The sequence below is a fragment of the Hyla sarda genome, chromosome 3 (assembly GCF_029499605.1).
Source record: "Hyla sarda isolate aHylSar1 chromosome 3, aHylSar1.hap1, whole genome shotgun sequence".
NCBI classification, from domain to species: domain Eukaryota; kingdom Metazoa; phylum Chordata; class Amphibia; order Anura; family Hylidae; genus Hyla; species Hyla sarda.
Window position 1 is genome coordinate 394,943,424 of NC_079191.1, and position 20,514 is coordinate 394,963,937.

Genomic DNA, 20,514 nt, shown 5'->3' on the forward strand with positions numbered 1-20,514 from the left:
CTTTCTGCCCTGTCATCTCTGCTGCATCAAGTTGGCTACTGATGGCTTTTCTAGGGACTGTGACCTGGTAATACTCTGCCATAGACAAAGCATCCAAGTCTGGCCAGTGCCACACCAGTAGCAGTCAAAAGGATCCACACCACCGTAGCCATGACTAAGAGCTACATGCAGCTCGAAACGCGTTGGGGTTTTGCTTTTTGACTTTTACTATGTGTAACTTTTTTAGTCCATATTTTCTAATATTTTCTCATATCTATTAAATATTATGTTTTAACAATCACAAAGATTGTTTCCTTGTTGGATGAGCTGGAGGCATACACCTTGTTTTCTACAGAGTCTACTCAAGGAATACAGACAACTCTCCGCCATCTTAGCTCTCCCAATACTACTGTCATGGAGCCTGTCTACACGCTAAACTGGTGACCTGAAACACAAAGTTTTCCAATTAGTTTTCTCTTTTTAGGTTATGAGGTTTACATCTGTTGTATGGTCTTGTAAAAAGTATATTAGGATAAGTCTGTGGTATGTGGTAAATAAGATGAAAAGTGATAAACTTTTTTTTTTCCCTCAAAGGATCAGGTCAGGAAAGTTGGAACAATTCTCATTTTTACACTTTTACACTTTTCCCATATCCGGACACTTGCAACAATGTGTTCCAAAATTTAGGATGGATCTTTTTACATGTTTCCCTGGTCTTTTTACTTGGTGAAGCATGGGCCCACATTTCACTGCCTCTAGGACAACTGCAATGGTTAGCAGCATTTTGTATGGCTCTATGCCCAACTTTGCTATTGCATTCACTTTGCTTTACTCTTTCACCTCAATATAACTGTTGTCACAGATGCTGGTTTGGTTCTCGGGTTCACTTAACATGATTTATATTTCCTAATTTTAAGTCGCTGGACAAATGCATCACTTTGTTCCATTTTGTGCCATGCCCTTTATTGCCTTTAAATTATAAGCACTAATAGATAGGATCCTATCTTTTTTTCACTGCCATATGTCAATAGCTTGTGTGAGATTACAAAAACAATACTGCTTTCTATCAGAAACAGCACCACTGAAAAAAATGGGCTATATATGCTACTGCAGTTTATCTCCATTCTGCTACTGTAAAAATGCAGCCATTTATCATATACAATCCCTTAAAGGCCCACTAGAGACTATCAAACTTCCTAAAAAATCTTTTTGGGAGGATTCGCTTGACTGTTCCGTCAAATCTAAATCAGCTCCAAAAGACTGATCTAGATTTGGAGAGTAGTAGGGACCCCTTTCAGAAGACAGGCATCCCTGCTTCTGTATACTGACTGTGAGGCATACACATTAGGATTTGATTTACATTTGAGGACCAATTTGTATTTGTACAGGAGCAGGGACTCCTGTACACTGAGCAGCTACATGCCTCTCTTCTCAGTGTACAGAAAAAGGGACTTCTTTTGTTTGACCAATGTCCCTGATCCTGTATGTAACCTTTGTGTAACCCTATGCCAGATCTTGTGAGTGCAAACAGCAATGCTTTGTGTATTTACATATTTTTCTAGGTGGCTTGACACATTTACTTTATGTGTGGCCTTGCTGCTCAGTTATGTATATGACCGAGCAGCAAGACATACAGTACAGGTGTACAGCTATAATGTAGTTAATATTATGATTAACCCCTAGATGACACAGGGCATCCCTGTACACCCTCTTGCTGTCTGAGCCTTCATGCACCACAGAATACCTGTATGTCATGGATTGTAAAGTGTCTGAGAAGCAAAAGCAGGAGCTGCGCTCCCTTTATAGGTGGTGAATAATGGCTACTATAGCCACATAGTTCATAAGGTTGAAAAAAGACCAGAGTCCCTCAAGTTAAACTTATATCCCTATGAGTCCCTACTGAGTTAATCCAGAGGTAGGCAAAAAAAAAAAAAAAAACTCTTACTAGAGTAAAAAATTCCTTCCCGATCCGAAATATGGCATCAGAAAAAAAATCCCTGGATCAACGTTCTGTCCCTATAAATCTTGTATCCATAACCTGTAATGTTATTACTCTGCAAGAATGAATCCAGGCCCCTTTTGAACTCTTTTACCGAGTTCACTATGGTCACCTCCTCTGGGAGAGAGTTGCACAGTATCACTGCTCTTACAGTAAAGAACCCCCTTCTGTGCTGGTGTAGAAACCTTCTTTCCTCTAGACGTAGAGGATGCCCCCTTGTTATAGATACAGTCCTGGGTATAAATAGATCATGGGAGAGATCACTGTACGGTCCCCTGATATATTTATACATAGTTTTTAGGTCTCCCCTAAGCCTTCTTTTTTCTAAATAACCCTAATTCTGATAATCTTTCTGGGTACTGTAGTCCTCCCATTCCCTGTATTACTCTGGTTGCCCGTCTTTGAACCCTCTCCTGCTCCACTATATATTTCTTGTACACTGGTGCCCAGTACTGTACACAGTATTCTATGTGTGGTCTGACTAGTGATTTGCACAGCGGTAGAATTATTTCCTTGTCGTGGGCATCTATGCCCCTATTGATGCACCCCTTGATCTTATTTGCCTTGGCCGCAGCTGATCGACACTGGTCACTACAGCTAAATCTACTGTTAACTAAGACCCCCTAAGTCCTTTTCCACATCAGTTGTCCCAAGTGTTCTCCCATTTAATACATAATCCCAGCCTGGATTTTTCCTCCCCATGTGCATTACCTTACATTTATCAGTGTTGAACCTCATCTGCTACTTCCCAGCCCAAACCTCCAACCTATCCAGATCCATTTGTAACAGTGCACAATCCTATCAGCAGATGAGCACTCACCGCTAATGACGAGCACTGGTGATCCCACTGCTGTGCCTCATTAACCCTTTAGACACCGTGCTCAATGCCTATCATGGCATCTGAAGGAAAGAAATACAGGTCCTGATAAAAAGATGACGGTGCAATAAATAAGCCCTCTTACAGCCCTGTATATGAAACAATAAAAAAGCTAGGGTGATTTTAAGCATACTCGTTTAGTTAAAGAAGTCTCATGCCCGATAGTACAGAAAAGTTTTAGATTGCGGGGGGGTCCGAGCACTGTGGCCCCCTGCGATCATCTGTACGGTGCCCCGGCTTTCCCACAGAGTGGAGCGTCACGACCCCCACCCAAAGCCCTCCATATATCTCTATGAGAGAGCCATTCGACAATCTTTGGCTCTCCTACAGAGATATATGGAGGGAGCGTGGCAGCCCCCGCTTCGGGCGGGTGTCATGACGTGTCACTCTGTGGGAGAGCCAGGGCTCCGTACAGACGACCGCGAGGGGCCACATCACTCGGTCCCTTCGCGATCTAAAACTTATCGCTATCCTACGGATAGGGGATAAGTTTTTCTGTACAGTCGGGCATGAGACTTGTCTTGACTAATTTATTGTTTAAAGTAGTAATAGAAAAACTATATGAATTAGGTATTGCTTTAATGGTATTAACTCACAGCATAAAGAGAACATATTCTATCATTAACTAAACTGAGTAAAAACAACCCCCTCAACAAACAGAATTTTTTTGTTTGGCTGTAAATTTTATGGTGCAGTAAAAGGTGTCATTACAAAGTACAATTGGTCACACACACAAAAAAAAAAAGCCCTCATATGGGTCTTTGGATTAAAGATCTATGTCTCTTAAACGGCGAGGAGGAAAAAAGAAAACACCAAAATGAAAATTGGCTGTGTCCATAAGGGCAAAATGGGCTGTGTCCTCAAGGGGTTAACCATTTAGTTTAACATTTCAGAAAACTACATTTTCTCCTTTTATGAGTTTGAAATCCTTATCTCTGTAACAGTAATTCCCCATTATTAACAAGAGATGGTAGAATCCGCCATGTCTAGATATGGTTAAAAACTGGTTCTTTTTTATCAATCAATCTGTACATCTATATAGAACTCAATGGGAGACATTATCAAGCTTCCCCCAGCACATAGTCCTATGCTCAGAGCTAGCAAGATTTCAACAGCATATACGCTTGGGATGTAATGTTGGCGTATGAGGTTGGGATATGAGGATGGGATGTAAGGTCAGGATGTGAGGACGGGAAATGAGGTCAAAATATGAGGTCAGGATATGAGGTCTAGATATGAGGATGGGATATGAGGTCCGGGGATGAGGTCGGGATATGAGGATAGGATATAGGGGTGGGATATGAGTCTGGTATATGAGGTTGGTATATAAGGACAGTATATGAGGATGGGATAAAAGGTTGGGATATGAAAAAGGGATATGAGGTCAGGCTATGAGGTTGTGATATAAGGACGGGATATGAGGTTGGGATATGAGATCAGGAAATGAGTACAGGATATAAGGATGGGATATGAGGTTGGGATATAAGCACGACTCAAGTCCTGCAGGAACACATGGGAACAGTGTTCCTGCACTTTTTCACAGAAGGAACACTGTTCCCATTAGCAGGAGTCCTGCAGAACTTAAGTCCTTGAGTGGAAATGTGGGTGAGTTCCCACACTTTTTTTCCCCAAGATTTGACCCCTGGATATAAGGATGTGATATGAGGTCAGGATATGAAGACGGGATAAGGGGTTGGGATATGAAGTTGGTATATAAGGTCAGGAAATTAGTACAGGATATGAGGATGTGATGGGGTCAGGATATGAGGACGGGATAAGGGGTTGGGATGTGAAGATGGTATATAAGGTCAGGAAATTAGTACAGGATATAAGGACAGGATATGAGGATGTGATGGGGTCAGGATATGAGGACGGGATATAGGGTCAGGATAAGGATGTAATGTGAGGACAAGATGTGAGATTGGGATATAGGAACGTGATATTAGAACGGGATCAGAGGACAAGAGCATCATTGTTGCTTTTCCTTTTCCACAAGGTTTACGTAGGAAGATCGGGCAACGCTGGGTGCTCTGCAAGTTTTGGATATATATTAATACAGGTACAAAAGAAGGATCTCAGAATCTAAGGCCATTTAGCAAATAAGACTTTTTAGGAGCATCTAAAGCTGACTATCAATATCTGTAAAAGTAAATCACCACTGCCCCTCCAACAGTTCAGTGAGAACTTGGGATTGCACCCTTCCATAAGACATACAGTAGGCTATTTCTGACTTATACATCTCCATGTTGTAGCTCAGAAGATTGTGCCTTTTATTACTGCTATACCTAATGTATACCACCCAAATAGAGGTCTGAAAAACACCCTTTGAGCTTTAACGAATAACAGGGGCTATAAATACATTCACCATATATTCCATATACACATATGGAAAAAGGACACAGTTAAAAAACATAGAAGGAAATTTATCAAAACCTGTCCAGAGGAAAAGGTTGCCGAGTTACACATAGCAACCAATCAGATGGCTTCTTTCATTTTTGAAAAGGCCTCTGAAAAATGAAAGAAGCGATCTGATTGGTTGCTATGGGCAACCCAGCAACTTTTTCTCTGGACAGGTTTTGATTAATCTCCCCTATAATCTTACATAGACTGTAAATATCAGTTTATGCATCCAAATAGAAAGTAAGATACTGTTAATGTTCCTCCATAACAAGTACAGTGGTCCCTCAAGTTACAATATTAATTGGTTCCAGGATGACCATTGTATGTTGAGACCATAACTCTATAGAAACCTGGTAATTGGTTCTGAAGCCCCCAAAATGTCATCCAAAAATAGGAAAAAAAGTGAAGATTAAACAAAAATAAGTAGATAACTAATATAGATAAAGCAAATCCTTACATACTAATGTAAGAAAGATCTGCTGGGAGCTGTAAATCACTGTCTATGTCAGTGTTCCCAACCAGGGTGCCTCCAGCTGTTGCAAAACTACAACTCCCAGCATGCCCGGACAGCCAACGGCTGTCCGGGCATGCTGTTGTTGTAGTTTTGCAACAGCTGGAGACGCTCTGGTTCTGAAGCAATGGTTTCTGTAGAGGACAGGTGCTTCTTCAGGGTCCTATACAGTATACACAGTGTCCCAAATGGAGCCGCCCTTACTTGGTGTCAAATTGAGCAGCTAACCCTGGCACAGGTAAGGAGTAGTACAGAACTTGTAATTCCTCCCTGTACTGTAGGGGGCGCTACCAGACAGCCAGTCAGTGCATGCACTTCAGTAATACAGGTGATTTACCAGTAAAATGCCCATTCTGATTGGTCAGTTCCTCCAGCTGTGACATGTCTCACAGATCTGGACTGTCTGTAGCATTGTGTGTTGAGTCTGGTTTCAAGTTACAATGGTCCAGAAAAAAAATTGTATGTTGAAACTATTGTATGTTGAGGCCATTGTAAGTTGAGAGATCACTGTACATGACATAGCCTTATAACAGTGTTTCCCAATCAGGGTGCCTCCAGCTGCTGCAAAGCTATAACTCCCAGCATGCCCGGACAATATTCGGCTGCCCGGGCATGCTGGGAGTTGTAGTTTTGCAGCAGTGGAGGCACCCTGGTTGGCAAACGTTCCCTTGTAATATGACTGTGTGCTGCATTCTCTTGTTCTTCAGCTGATTTACAGGCATAGCCCAGTAGAGGTCTCCAGTCACAGAGAGTACTGAAGCCAAGTGCATTGGGTTTACCGTAGGAAATAAACAGATTGATTTTTGCAGGGAAAAAGAAAATAATGTGTTATAGCCTAACTCTAAAATTCTGTCCTGGCTGTCCGAGCATGCTGGGAGTTGGAGTTTTTCAACAGCTGGAGGCACCCTGGTTGGGAAACACTGCAGCCTAATCCTTTTCAAAAAGAAGTTCTGCAGCAGATGAGATGTGTATTATGAAAAAGTGCAGCATCTGACCAATAAAAGCTGTGAAACAGATGGAACGCTACAGAATCAACACTATACTTTATCATACACACTAAAAAAAATAAAGCCTGTGCTTTTTAACCCCTCTTTAACCATGCACCATATACGTAGCCTGTTGTTGATGTCTATGATATAATACAACACTTTTCAAGACTACACCATTAGTAGCGACTGTCAGTTGTTAAATTTATAACACCTTGAATACGTATTCAACCCCTTTTGGCCTTTTCTAAAAAAAATTCAGGGTAACCACAGATTCAAATTTATTTAATTGTGATTTTATGTAATAGACCAAACACAAAATAGTCTGTCATTTGGAATTTGGAAGGGAATGATACCATGAATTTTAAAATAGCTTACAAATAAAAATCTAAAACGTGCTGAGTGTGTATTCTTTATTGCGAAACCCATAATAAAGATCTGGTGTGACCAATTGCTTTCACAAGTCACATTTTGCAAGTCACATAAATAGTAAATAGGGTCTATCTGTCTGCAGAGATCTCCATACAAAAATACCTGTTTTGTTAAGGCCTCAGGGTTTGTTAAAGAGCATTACTGAACACACAGCAGCATGAAGAACAAGGAGCTCACCAACAGGTCAAGGATAAAGTTGTGGAGAAGTACAAAGCAGGGTTTGGAGTTTGGCACAAGCCATGTGGGAGACATAGCACACATATGGAAGAAGGTGTTCTGGTCAGATGAGACCAAAGTGTAACTTTTTAACCTCAGTGCAAAACGCTATGTGGGGTGGAAATCCGACACTGCCCGTCACCCTGTGCACACCATCCTCACTGTGAAACATGGTGGTGGTACCATCATGCTGTGGGGAAGCTTCTTTTCAGGAGGTGCAGGAAAACTGGTCAAAATTGATGGAAAGATGGATGGAGGGCAATCCTTGAGGAAAGTCTGCAAAAGACTCAAGACTGGGGCAAATGTTTATCTTTTAACAGTAACCCTAAACACACAGCCACAACTAAGCATGTTATTGTCCTAAAATGACCCAATCAAAACCCAGACCTCAATCCAATTGAGAATATATGGCAGGACTTGAAAATTTCTGTTCACAGACGGTCTCCATCCGATCTGAATCAACAAACATTCCATCTCTGGAGGTGCAAAACTGGTAGAGACATAGCCCAAAAGGGGGTTGTATTAAGTAGGTGTCAACTTTTTTGTTCACTTTATTGTTTCTGTTATAATAAATGGTATTTTTGCACTTTGAAAGTACTATGTATATTGTGTTTAAATGTGTTTAAAAGGTGAATACTTAAGGGGGTATTCCGCTGCTTAGCGTTCGGAACAAAATGGTCCGAATGCTTAGAGCTGGTGACGGGGACTCGTGACGTCACAGCCCCTCCCCTCCCCTCATGGTATCTCCCATAGACTTGCATTGAGGGGGCGTGACGTCACAAGGGGCAGGGCCGTGGCATCACGAGTCTCCGGCGCCGGCTCTAAGCGCTTTAAACATTTTGTTCCGAACACTGAGCAGCGGAGTATCCCTTTAAGCAAGGCACTAAAGCTGGCACTGCAATGGCTGGGGTTGGTGATAATGTTGCTGTTGGCCTTTAAACCTCTTCGATGCTATGCTTCTAAGTGTTTTATGGGGGGAGGAAGCTCCTACTTATGGCGTTCTGATGGACTGTGCACTCATCCAGGGGTCTATTAAAGGCCCCTATACCCATCTACAGTCTACAGCAGGGGTACTCAACTACTTTTAGTAGGGGTCCGCTTATCCCGGTCTGCCATCCGGTGAAGGCCCGAGCTAAATGCTAAAACAGGGTTCATACCTAGTGGCCGCAGTGCCATATCAGAAATAGGTGCTGCCTGTTGTAAAACATTATTTATTAAGTCATAATCGTTTTCCAATTGTCACACACTGTGCCCTTGGTATAATACTGTCGCACACTGTGCCCCTGAATATAATATTACCACATGCTGTGTACCTAAATATAATGCTGTCAAACACCATGCCTCTGATATAACACTGCCGTACACCCTCTTTCTGAGTATAATACTGCCATTTAAGCCTGCCCCCTATATGAACTGTGCTACAATGCCTTCCTCCCCCATATGAACTGTGCCATGATGTCTCCCCCCCATATAAACTATGGCACTATGCCTGCCCCCCCATGTGAACTCTCCAGCTGTTACAAAACTACAACTCCCATCATGCAAACAGAAGAGTATGATGGGAGCTGTAGTTGTGTAAAAACTGTAGAGTTAAAGGGTGGGAAACACCTGTAATACACTTACTTCCAAACTGGGAGCTAAAATAGGCCCTGGGATATTAGACTATGCAGACCATTTTTTTTTTTTTTTTTTACAGTGGGGGTCGCAGCAGTCAGACACCCATTAAAATAAAATGGGCTGCATACTCTAAAATTACCTCGGTTTAAGTGGCTCTCCAGCTGTTGCAAAGCTACAACTCCCATCATGCATGCAAAGATTCAGGCATTATAGGAGTTGTAGTTTTGTAGCAGTTGGACAGCCACAGATTGGAGTACATTGTCACCCATCATCACTGCAGAAATTACAAGTGACTCCAGCTCTGATGGGGTGCCATCAGGAGAATACATAATTGTATAACGACTCACAGGAGACATATTATCTTGTCTTTACTTTTTTTCTTCATCTGGTCCTTGTCTTCTTTCAGCTCCATTTTCCTCTGCAGAGTCTGACACTCGAACATCATTGGTTACTTTGTTAGTAGATCCTCTGTATGACAACAGTAATCATTATAACCCTGCAAGACAACATGATCCCTAAAAATAATACTGCCAGAAACTGTTTCCTCTGTTTGTCAGAATCCCAACCCTGTACTCCCCCCCAATATCAATTTTCCCCCTCCTCCTGCAGACCCATAAGGGCTTCTTCACACTGTGGACATTTAGTTGGAAGAATGTCCGCTTGCTGCAGGCGCCACCGAAGCCATTGGCGGTAGGACTGCACGGATGTGCACCATCTCTGTAGATGAAAATGCAGTCCAGTGGAATTCCATCTGCTAAATGGATGTCCACCTGCTCGTTGTTTGGGTGTTGGGTGTTTGGGTGTATGTCCATTCTGCTGGGGGAATTCCACTGTGGTGATTCCACAGTATGCACAGGGCAGCAGAAAACCATTAAAAACAATTGGACTGCTGCAAGAAGATTGCCGCCAGAGGAATGTCCTCAATGTGGATGGGCCTCCTTAGTCCTCCTGCAGATTTCTCTGCCCCCCAAGACCTCTGCATCATTTATCTATACAATTTTCTTTCCCCCCCAGACCCCTCTGTCCCCTTCTGCCTTAACACTCCCCACCCGCATCATTCATCTCCCCCCCAGACCCCTGCAACATTCATCTCCCCCCCTCCCAAGACCAGACCCCTGCATCATCAATCCCCCCCAAAACCAGACCTTTGCATCATTCATCTTACTCCCCCAAGACCAGACCCCTGCATCATTCACCCCCCCCCCAAGAACAGACCCCTGCATCATCAATTCCCCCCCCTCCAGACCAGACCCCTGCAACATTCATCTCTCCCCCGCCCCCCCCCCCCCCAAGACATTCATCTCCGCCGCCTCCATCACACGAGAAGCGCAGCCGGGCAGGGAGCAGAGCGTTCCCTTGCTCTGCTGGCGCTCAGCTATTCATTTATATAGGTGTCTTAAAGACACCGATACATATGAATGTTGGAACAGTGGATGCCTTCTCTGGCTGGTTCTCTGAACTGGCCAGAGGTCCGGATGAGTGGTGGCTATGGCCTGGATCAGGACCGCGGTCCGCCAGTTGAGTACCACTGGTCCACAGTAACATGGCGAGAAAACATCTTGTTATGTATTGCTGCTGACTTATTACACGTCAGTTTGCTCTCACACTAAGCCTGGTGAATGTACAGTAGTACTGTATGCATTACCAATCGCTAAGTGTGCAATACACGCACTGAGCTGGGTGCAAGAGTGCAGAGATGTATACAGTACTGAATGCACCAATACTGAGAACACACAAGAGCAGGGAGTCTGTGATAGACAGAAGTCCCCACACCTGTGAATACATTCCGTGGTACTACACCAGGGGTCAAGTCCTAGGAAAAGAAAGTGTGGGAACTCATCCAAGATTTTCACTCAAGGGCTAGTCCTTTAGGGCTTCTGCTAATTGGTACGGTGCTCCTGTTGTGAAAAAAGTGAAGGAACTCAGTCCCCACATGTTCCTGTAGTACTTGAGCCCTGTACTACACCAATAGCAAAATGTGCCACAGAGTAGTGCAAGCACTAGAAACAGATATGTTTGGTGGAGATCTGTGATCTGGAATCTACTGTACTTTTTTTCGCCCAATGCTATGATATCATGGAGCTATTATACGTACATAGATTTTGTGGCTTTATTGTTCTGTGATGTATCTACCATGTGCTATACTGCAGATATATTGGGGGAGACCTATTAAAACCAGATTGCTTCTTTAATTTTTAAAAATACCTCTGACAATTAAAAGAAGTAATCTGATTGGTTGCTATTTGCAACTGGTCCGTTTTTCTTCTGCACAGCTTTTGATGAATCTCTCCCAACATGTTTTATAGTTCAGTTTTATTAGTTCTGATCCTGGGTAGAAGTATGAAAACGGAATAGTATTTTTCTTGTGTAGTTTTAGACTTGCATTGCGGAGGCGGGGCATGATGTCACACGGGGGCAGAGTCGTGATGTCACGGTACTCCAGCCCCGTAGTCGTGACCCGGCAGACTCTAAGGCTGCAGCGCTGCCCCGCAATCAGACATCTTATCACCTATCCTTTGGGTAGGGGATAAGATGTCTTAGGGCGGAGTACCCCTTTAACTTTAGGCTAGGTTCCCACACAGGTTTCTTTCTGCCATTTTTTAGATATCTGCCACTGCAGTTTTTGAACCAAAAGTCAGAAGTGGATCCAATAGGAAAAAGTCATTCTTTTATATTCCTCATTCCTTTTGAATACACGTCTGGCTTTGGCTCAAAAACTGCAGTGACAGATAATCCAAAAATGGCAGAAAAAAACCTGTGGGGAGAACTAGACTAAAAAAGATAACAGAACTGAATAAAAAGGGCCAAGCAAAAAATACTGCAAGGGTGTGAGACATTTGCCTTTAAATGCAATACAGAAAAGCCAATATGAAGAAAGGCTTATCCCACTATAACTTAATGAGCAGAACCCTTGGAACAATCTTAAAAAAAAGTTAACAGTGTTTGTTATCCAAGGTTAGAAAAATATTAAATCACAAAAAAGAGGCCACACTTACTGGTTACTGGTACAAGGGGCACCTATTCCCATTACAGACAATTATTTTCCCCTCATATCTTCGTTTTTGCTCGGATATACCGTATTTATCAGGGTATAACTCGCACCGGCTTATAACACGCACTCAAATTTTTTCAAGGAAATTTGGGTAAAAAGTTTTTTCACCCAAATATCCTTGTTAAAAGGAGGGTGCATGCACATGTGTGTATACCCCGATAAACTCTTTCTGTCCCTGCAGAAACCGCTGCGGTTCATTCATTTAAGGTGGCATTAAATCATGTAACTGCAGCAGCTTCTGCAGGGCCAGAGTCCCGCCGCCACCCAATTCCCATGTCCCTCAACATCACCGGCTTTCATTTTTACCTGTTGGCGCACTCCTTCAGACTCCAGCGGCATCCTGCTCTGTCACTATCCTCAATGCAACGTCACTCGTCAGCACGCAGCACACAGCAACAGCACAGGACGCAGACGGAGCCTGAAGGAGCATGCCCACAGGACAGGTAAATATGAAAGCCGGGGATCGGGAGGGACATGGCAATCGGGCGGAGGCGGGACTCTGGCCCTGCAGAAGCCACTGCAGTTACATGATTTAAAGCGGCTGCCTTAAATCAATGAACCACAGCGGCTTCTGCGTGGCCAGAAAAAGTTTACCGATGTATAACACACAAATAGACTTTAGGCTTACAATTTTTGCTTAAAAAATGTGTGTTATATCCCGATAAATACTGTAAATTATCAGGTGTGATATCTTATATATAGACAGGGTTGTGTCTTTCCATATCATGTTTGATAAACTGAATTTATCACAGGTGTCTCCAATCAAGGTGTAGAAACATGTCATAGATGATCAAGAGAAATGGGAGGAGTCAGAGCAGCATTTCAAGTGCCTTAGAAAAGGTTCTGAAAACTTATGTCCATGCATAATTTTTGCTTTTCCAAATAAATTTGCAAACATTTATAAAATTCAGCTTTCCCTTTGTCATTATGGGTTATTGAGTGTGGTATCTTAGCACAAGGTCTCAACTTAACAAAATGAGAAAAAAAAAACTAAAAGAATCTGAAAACTTTCCAAATTAATTGTACATTCTTGAACTTGTATATAGTTAGTATGCCGAAAAAAAGACAACACTGGGTGGTTGGTCATTAAAGGGGTACTCTGCCCTTAGACATCTTGTTCCCTATCCAAAGGATAGGGGGATAAAATGTCTGATTGCGGGGGTCCCGCCGCTGTGGACCCCCGCGATCTCCCTGCAGCACCCATCATTCGTTTAGAGCGTTGGGTGCAGCACTGGAGGCTCATGACAAAAGTCTATGGGAGGGTGCGTGACGCCCGCCACACCCCCTCCCATAGACTTGAATTGAGGGGGCATGACCGTGTTGTCATGAGCGGGGCATGACCGTGAACTCACAAGCCTCCTCCCCGCATGTCCAGTCATTCGGCAAGGAGCGAAGTTCACTCCATGCACCGGATGTCTGCGGTGCCACAGCCGAGATTGCAGGGGTCCCCAGCGGTGGGATCCCAGCAATCAGACATCTCATCCCCTATCCAAAGGATAGGGGATAAGATGTCTAGGGGCGGAGTACCCCTTTGAGGAGAGATTCCATGCTGGTGACTCAGTGGTCATCACGCTTACCTTGCTGCACTGGGATGCTTAGTTAGAATCTAGCATCTGCATATTTGTTTGTTTATACCGGCCTGCGCAAATTTCCTCTGGGTACTTTCTTTTTCCTGCTCCAAAAACTTACTTGTAAGTTGGATGACATCTTGTGAAATTAATTTGAGCATGTATGCGTGTCTGCATGCCTGCCTCTGTCACCCAAGGGTCCAAATACACCTGAAGCTTGATGTTCTTGCTATATAAATAAGTTGAAGTAAATTGAATAAACAAAAACAGGGCTGTGCCATTGGAGTAAATATCAAATCTACAAACCTGGATTTTATAATAAGATTTTTAATGCAATGTCCACTGTCTCTTCTTTTAAAGAAAGTGATTGACTTTCTCACAAAACACCCATTAAAAGCTGAACTTCCTATTGCTTCCAGCATAATACATTTAAGTTATTTTGAATAAATAAAAAATGTCACAATATAATATGAGAAGAAGGTGATTTCTTCCCTGCAATGTGCTGAGCAAATCAGAGGACAAGACATATATGGTCGATCACTTTTCAACAACATTTTCAGGATAAATTGCCGTGTATGCACTTGAGGAGCAGCCCTATTACTATCCATTATATCACTTGTACATGGAATTTTTCATCCGTTTCCCTTTGCAGGCTCCATCTCTAATCTTCAGTTGTTCCTGATCTATTGGTTGTAGACTAGCTATTATGTCTCCCATATACTACACACAAACAAAAGAGATCCTGCTTTCCTAGATCTCTATAGCACACCTTCAGAAGCAGCAGCAGCATGGAGGAGATTACAGAGAATCATTTAGTAATGTAAGTTATAAATCAAATGCTAGGTTGTATAGCACTTACTTAAACTCTTTCAGAGGTGTCTCTGTAATACTCTGCGACTGATGCCACCTCTTTCCTCCCCTCTCCATTGACTTCTATGGGCAGCAGTAATCTGATTCTTTAGCTAATTCATGTTCAGATGGATTTTGGCATTTTGAAGAGTGAATGTTGACTTTAGGAGGTAAGGATGTAGGAAAGGAGTCTGATATGTGGTAAAAGAAGCATTTTCCTCTGTTGATATTTCTTATATTCATTTGTGCAAAATTTGCTGACAGGTTAGTGACCATTTAAATAAACACTCCAGGAAAATCTGATATATTGTGCTGTACCTAGTCCAAGACCTGAGGATTTAAACATATGAAAACATTGCACACGTAAAAAATGGGTTCATGAAAATTAAATTATAATTGTCAGAATCACTGATTCCAGTGTCAATAAGGAACAATGCATATTTTATGTAGATCGAGGTCATATTTCAACAGGCAAGATGTTAACAAAGCCTCTCTGAATGTGGAAGTGTGAGCGTGCCGTAAATCCATGTAACACTTAAACAGCAAGACCCCCTCCCCCATCCTTAGACAATACAAGAATGTGATAATTGGAAGATGAAGGGGTGCAACTGGCCTAGATGAGATAATGTAGAATTAAACAAAAGTATGGTAGCCAAGAACGTCTTTGGATAAAACGAATGCACTGTTAGCCTAATGCAGGACCTGGGGGGGGGGGGGGGTCATTACACATGGATTATCCTTATTGTATTGTTTGCATCTCTTCAGGGCATAGGCGTAACATTCTGTAGAGATTTTAGATAAACATTCTGTTCATCAATCATATCTATGTGAGAAAGCTTAGTGACAACTACTATGGTTTCAGAGGAGATTCTCACCAAGTTTTCCAGAATGGTTAACCTGCCATTGCACAGTTATAAATACTACGTTCTTCTACAGCTACACAGCTATTTCCTTGTAATGGACGGGGTCTAGGATGAGTTATAAGGGTCATCATAAATCTGATGTCACAACACTGGTAACTGTGATGAGATGAGAAAATCCATCAGTTTCCATTCAATTTGCGGTAACATTTCCACACAACTTTGATCAGAATTAAAAAATGTTGTCTTTATTTCCTGTACACTGAACGCATATAGCAGTATGCCTTGCCCCTTTGCTGCAAAACCCAGCATGCAGTTATGTCTCAGACAGATATATAAATGATTACAGGTGTGTTCTGATAATATACTGGGTCTTGAAACAAGAGGGCATAAAAGTGCTTCCCCTGCTGTCCTATAAAAAAGACTCTCAGGGGCTACTTTTGGATAGTGTATATCTTGGTAAGTATTATTGACTGTAAGTCATGCCCCTACGATGCCAGTCCAGTTGACAGGCTTTAAAGGGAACCTGTCATGAGATTGTGCCACATAAAACATGTGGCAACGTGTTATATATATGGTGAAATCTTCATCCTCACCATCCCTGGGAGACCTTCCTTCCCATGAGGATAGTGAGAATATGAAGTTAGTAAGTTTCCCCCACTGGCCCGTAAGTAGTCCCCTGGGCGAAGAGCTACACTCACCTAGTCCGATATTATCCGGCTGTAAAAACGTCCCCTCAACGTGATTGACATCCCGGCTAAGGTCAGTGTCATTGCTCTGCTCCTTGAGCTGATGGAGCAGAGCGATTACACGGACTGTGCCCTAGCTGTCAATCACTCTGAGGGGGCGTGATTACAGCCGGAGAAGATGGGACTAATGGGATACTTACAAGGCCAGCGGGGGAGACTTACCCATGTGAGGAATTTTTTTTTTTACCATATATAGTGTGTTGCTACATGTTATATATGGTAAAATTTAATGACAGGTTTCTTTTAAAAGGTGAGAAAATTATTGGTCTGAGTGAAGGAGGATGGTTGTTTTTACAAATTGCCCATCATCCAAGCCATTCTGACCAAGATGTTAGGAGCAGTGGTTAGGTGTGAGCTTTTTTTTGTTAAAGGGGTACCCTGCTGCTAGACATCTTATCCTCTATCCAAAGGAAAGGGGATAAGATGTTTGATTGCGGGGGTCCCTCTGCTGGGGCCCCCGTGATCTCCCGCAGCACCCGGCATTCTAAAAAAATGTTGGGTTCCTGCGGCAGTGGTGGTGACATCACAGCCACGCCCCGCTCATGACACCACAACCCCTCCGTTAATTTCTATGAGAGGGGCGTGTCTGCTAAAATGCCCCCTCCCATAGACATGAATGGAGGGGGGGTGGCATCACGATCACAGCCTCTAGCTCCGAGCATTCTGAACAAAATGTTCAGAATGCTGGAGCACCGGAGTACCCCTTTAATAAGTGTATAAAAGTAGAGCTTGATAATTTACTCACTCATGTTTAACATTTCAGCTCTTCATGGGACCTTTATTGACCAATACAGTAGAGCATAGTGAATATAATACAGTTATCTTAACTTTGTACATGTCACTATAACACTTTTAAGTTTTTATCAAGGGGAGGTCCAGGTATTAGGACCACCAACAATCACTAATCATTCATTGGAGAAGCAGAATTATCGGTATACAGACTCTTACTTTGAACCTGTACACACTCAGGTCTCTAAGAAGAGCCAAGCTGGATTGATCACATCTGTAGGGGCACAGCTGAGAACGTCTTCCCTTTGTTTCAGGGATCAGTGGGGATCTCAGATCCTGGACCCTTATTACGTCACCATGACATGTCAGAAGTTATTAGATATCACAGTTAGACTTTGAATACTGTGTGCACTACTAAAATGAAGAACATTAAGTAACTAGGGTTTGCAATGGAGAATAAAGCATTTTTCAAACCCATGATGACTCTGAAATCCAGAACAGCACCTCGTTTTTTATGTTAATTGGGTTATCCACCATACGGTGACTTTGGCACTTACCTGCCATGGACGTGCTAAGGAAGGATCCATACTTCGGATTAAATGGCTGTGTTGTGAGTCCACCATAATGATGTTGCTTTCTTTTTGTGAACTGGTTATTTCCTGTTGGAGTTCCCTCCCTCCAACTACAAGTTCCAGAAACCCTTATTTGTAAGTGTGAGGTCACTTTTCTCCCTCCCTCACATCAGTCACCCCACCCATTGCAGCACAGCTGAGCTCCTTTCCCTGCATGCTGTGCTTGAAACTACAATTCCCTGCAGCCCTGTGGAGAATGAACTCTCTCCCACCCAGTGGTCACTTCACCCATTGAAGCAGGAAAGGCTCCCTGTCATCCTCTGAATGGTGATGTAATGTCTCTGGCCGCACTGCAATCTGGGAAAAGCCTGGGACAGCACTCATTTTGCAAAGATCACATAAAAATTGCGAGAGCAGCCATCAAACACAGGTACAGACACTATATTATGAACTACACTAACTTTACAGCCCCTGTCGCACAGTCAAATAAAATAAAACCCAGAATACCCCTTTAAGACAGAGAAGCTGGCTCCTATTCCAGCCTCTCCATTCCTGTTGGAGCTAGTTAGGCTTATAAGAAGCCACCTGAGAGACCTAAGAGAAGGCTGAACCTCTCAGGAAATGCTCCCAATCTTGGAAGTGGCAGGTGTGCTAAGGCCTGTGGGAGCCAGAGAGACAAGCATGACTGGTATATGACACACATGATGTTTGTAGAGCTGACAGCGAGAGATTCTGCATGTTATTAAGAGGACAGCATTTATTTGCTCCATTATGTGAATTGTGCGCTATTTGCTGTGTTTAAAGGGGTTCTTCGCTGCTCAGCGTTTGGAACAAATTGTACCGAACACTGGGGCCAACGCCGGGAGCTTGCGATGTCGTAGCCTCGCCTCCTCATGACGTCACACCCCACACGCTCAATGCAAGCCTATGGTAGGGGGCATGTCGGCTGTTACGCCTCCTTCCATAGACTTGCATTGAGGGGGAGGGGCATGACGTCATGAGGGGGCGGGCTATGATGTCACAAGCTCCCGGTGGCAGCTCTAGCATTTGGAACAGTTTGTTCCAAAAGCTGGGCAGTGGAGTACCCCTTTAAGTAGAATAAAACTGTCTGCAGCTCATTTCAAATCTGTCCCATTGTGTTGGATTGGGATTTATTATTGTGTAATCCCCATGAGCTACTGACCCCAGAGATTGTTACTATACAAACAATTTACATAACCAATACAGCATTGTTATACAATGGAGAATAATTGATAACATGTATTTTTCTTTCATTTAACCATATGTGCTGCCTGTTTTATGATCATTATACATATAAAGAGATAGATAAATGGATCCACTTATCCTTCTATACATGATCACACATTTCTTGTTTTCAGGTGCCTCATTGTTCTTAAATGTGAGGTGGATTATACAAAAAATTTATCTATGTATAGACAGAATACTTCATTAATACACACAACTAGTCATTTGTCATACAATGTGCTATATGAATAGCTGAAAAGGATATTTATTTACATTTTCTAATATCTACTTTCTAATATCTATAATATCTATCATCTATCTATCAATCTTTACATCTATCTATCTATCTATCAATCAATTTTTATAACTATTTATCTATCTATCTATCTATCTCATATCTATCTTCTTTCTATCTCTCTATCAATAAATCTTTATAACTATCTATCTCATATCTATCTCATATCTATCTATCTATCTATCTATCTCATATCTATCAGTCTATCTATCTTTCTGTCTGTCTATCTATCTATCTATCAATGAATCTTTATAACTATCTATCTATCTATCCATCTATCATATATCTATCTATCTATCTATCTATCTCTCAATCTTTATAACTATCTATCTATCCATCTATCTTTATATCTATCTACCTATCTATCTATCTCATATCTATTAGTCTATTTGTCTATCTATCTATCAATAAATCTTTATAACTATCTATCATCTTTCTATCTATCTTTCTAACTATCTATCTCATATCTGTCTGTCTATCTATCGATCTATCAATCTTTATATCTATCTATCTATCTATCTATCACATATCTACCTATCTATCTATCTATCTATCTATGATCATCTACTTATCTTTCTATATAATTTCTTTCTTTCTATGTATATAGAGGGAGATTTATCACAACCTGTGTAGAAGAAGAATGGTGCAGTTGCCCAGAGTAACAAATCAGATCGCTTCTTTCATTTTTTAAAAGGACTATGAAAAATTATCTGATTGGTTGCTATGGGCAACTGCACCATTCTTCCTATACACAAGTTTTGATAAATATCCCCCAGAGAGTGTATTGTATGTATAGAGTCTGTGAATTGTATATGTATAGGGTGTGTATTGTATGTGTATAGCACTGGATAGTATATATATGCACTGTGGTGTGTGTGTGTATAGTATATGTATTATGTGAAGAGGCTGTGTACAGCTTATTCCCGGGTGAGAGCACCAGTCAGGGGTTCGGGGTATGTGAATAGTACATGTTCAGTGTGTGTATCTTGTGTATAGTGTGTGTGTGTGTGTATGTTGTATGTGTATAGTACATGTTCAGTGTGTGTATCTTGTGTATAGTGTGTGTGTGTATGTGTATAGTACATGTTCAGTGTGTGTATCTTGTGTATAGTGTGTGTGTGTGTGTATGATGTATGTGTATAGTACATGTTCAGTGTGTGTATCTTGTGTATAGAGTGTGTGTGTGTGTGTGTGTGTGTGTGTATGTTGTATGTGTATAGTAGGGGTATTGTTCTGTATAGTATGGGTATTGTGTGTGAATAGTATGTGTATTGTATGTGTACAGCTTGTGTATAGTGTGTGCATAGTATGTGTATTGTACATGTATAACATGTGTATGGTGTGTGTATAGTATGAATATTGCATTTGTTTAATTTGTGTATAGTATAGTGTAGTATGTGTATAGTATGTGTATAGTGTAGTATGTGTACAGTGTGTGTATACTTTACGTGTACAGTAAGTGTATGGTATATGTGTACTGTATGGTATGTGTGTACTATATGTGTATAGTATGTGTATAGTGTAGTATGTGTATACTTTATGTGTACAGTAAGTGTATGATATATGTGTACTGTATGT

General features: G+C 41.9%; 1 long non-coding RNA gene across 1 annotated transcript; it reads right to left on the reverse strand.

Moving 5' to 3' along the window:
* Nucleotides 1–317: 317 nt before the first annotated feature.
* On the reverse strand, nucleotides 318–6,047 carry LOC130360849 (uncharacterized). Its single transcript, XR_008890831.1, has 3 exons — nucleotides 5,971–6,047; nucleotides 2,799–2,944; nucleotides 318–424 (listed from the first exon to the last, which is right to left on the reverse strand). It is a non-coding gene; the product is annotated as an uncharacterized LOC130360849 (long non-coding RNA).
* Between the last annotated feature and the right edge of the window lie 14,467 nt (nucleotides 6,048–20,514).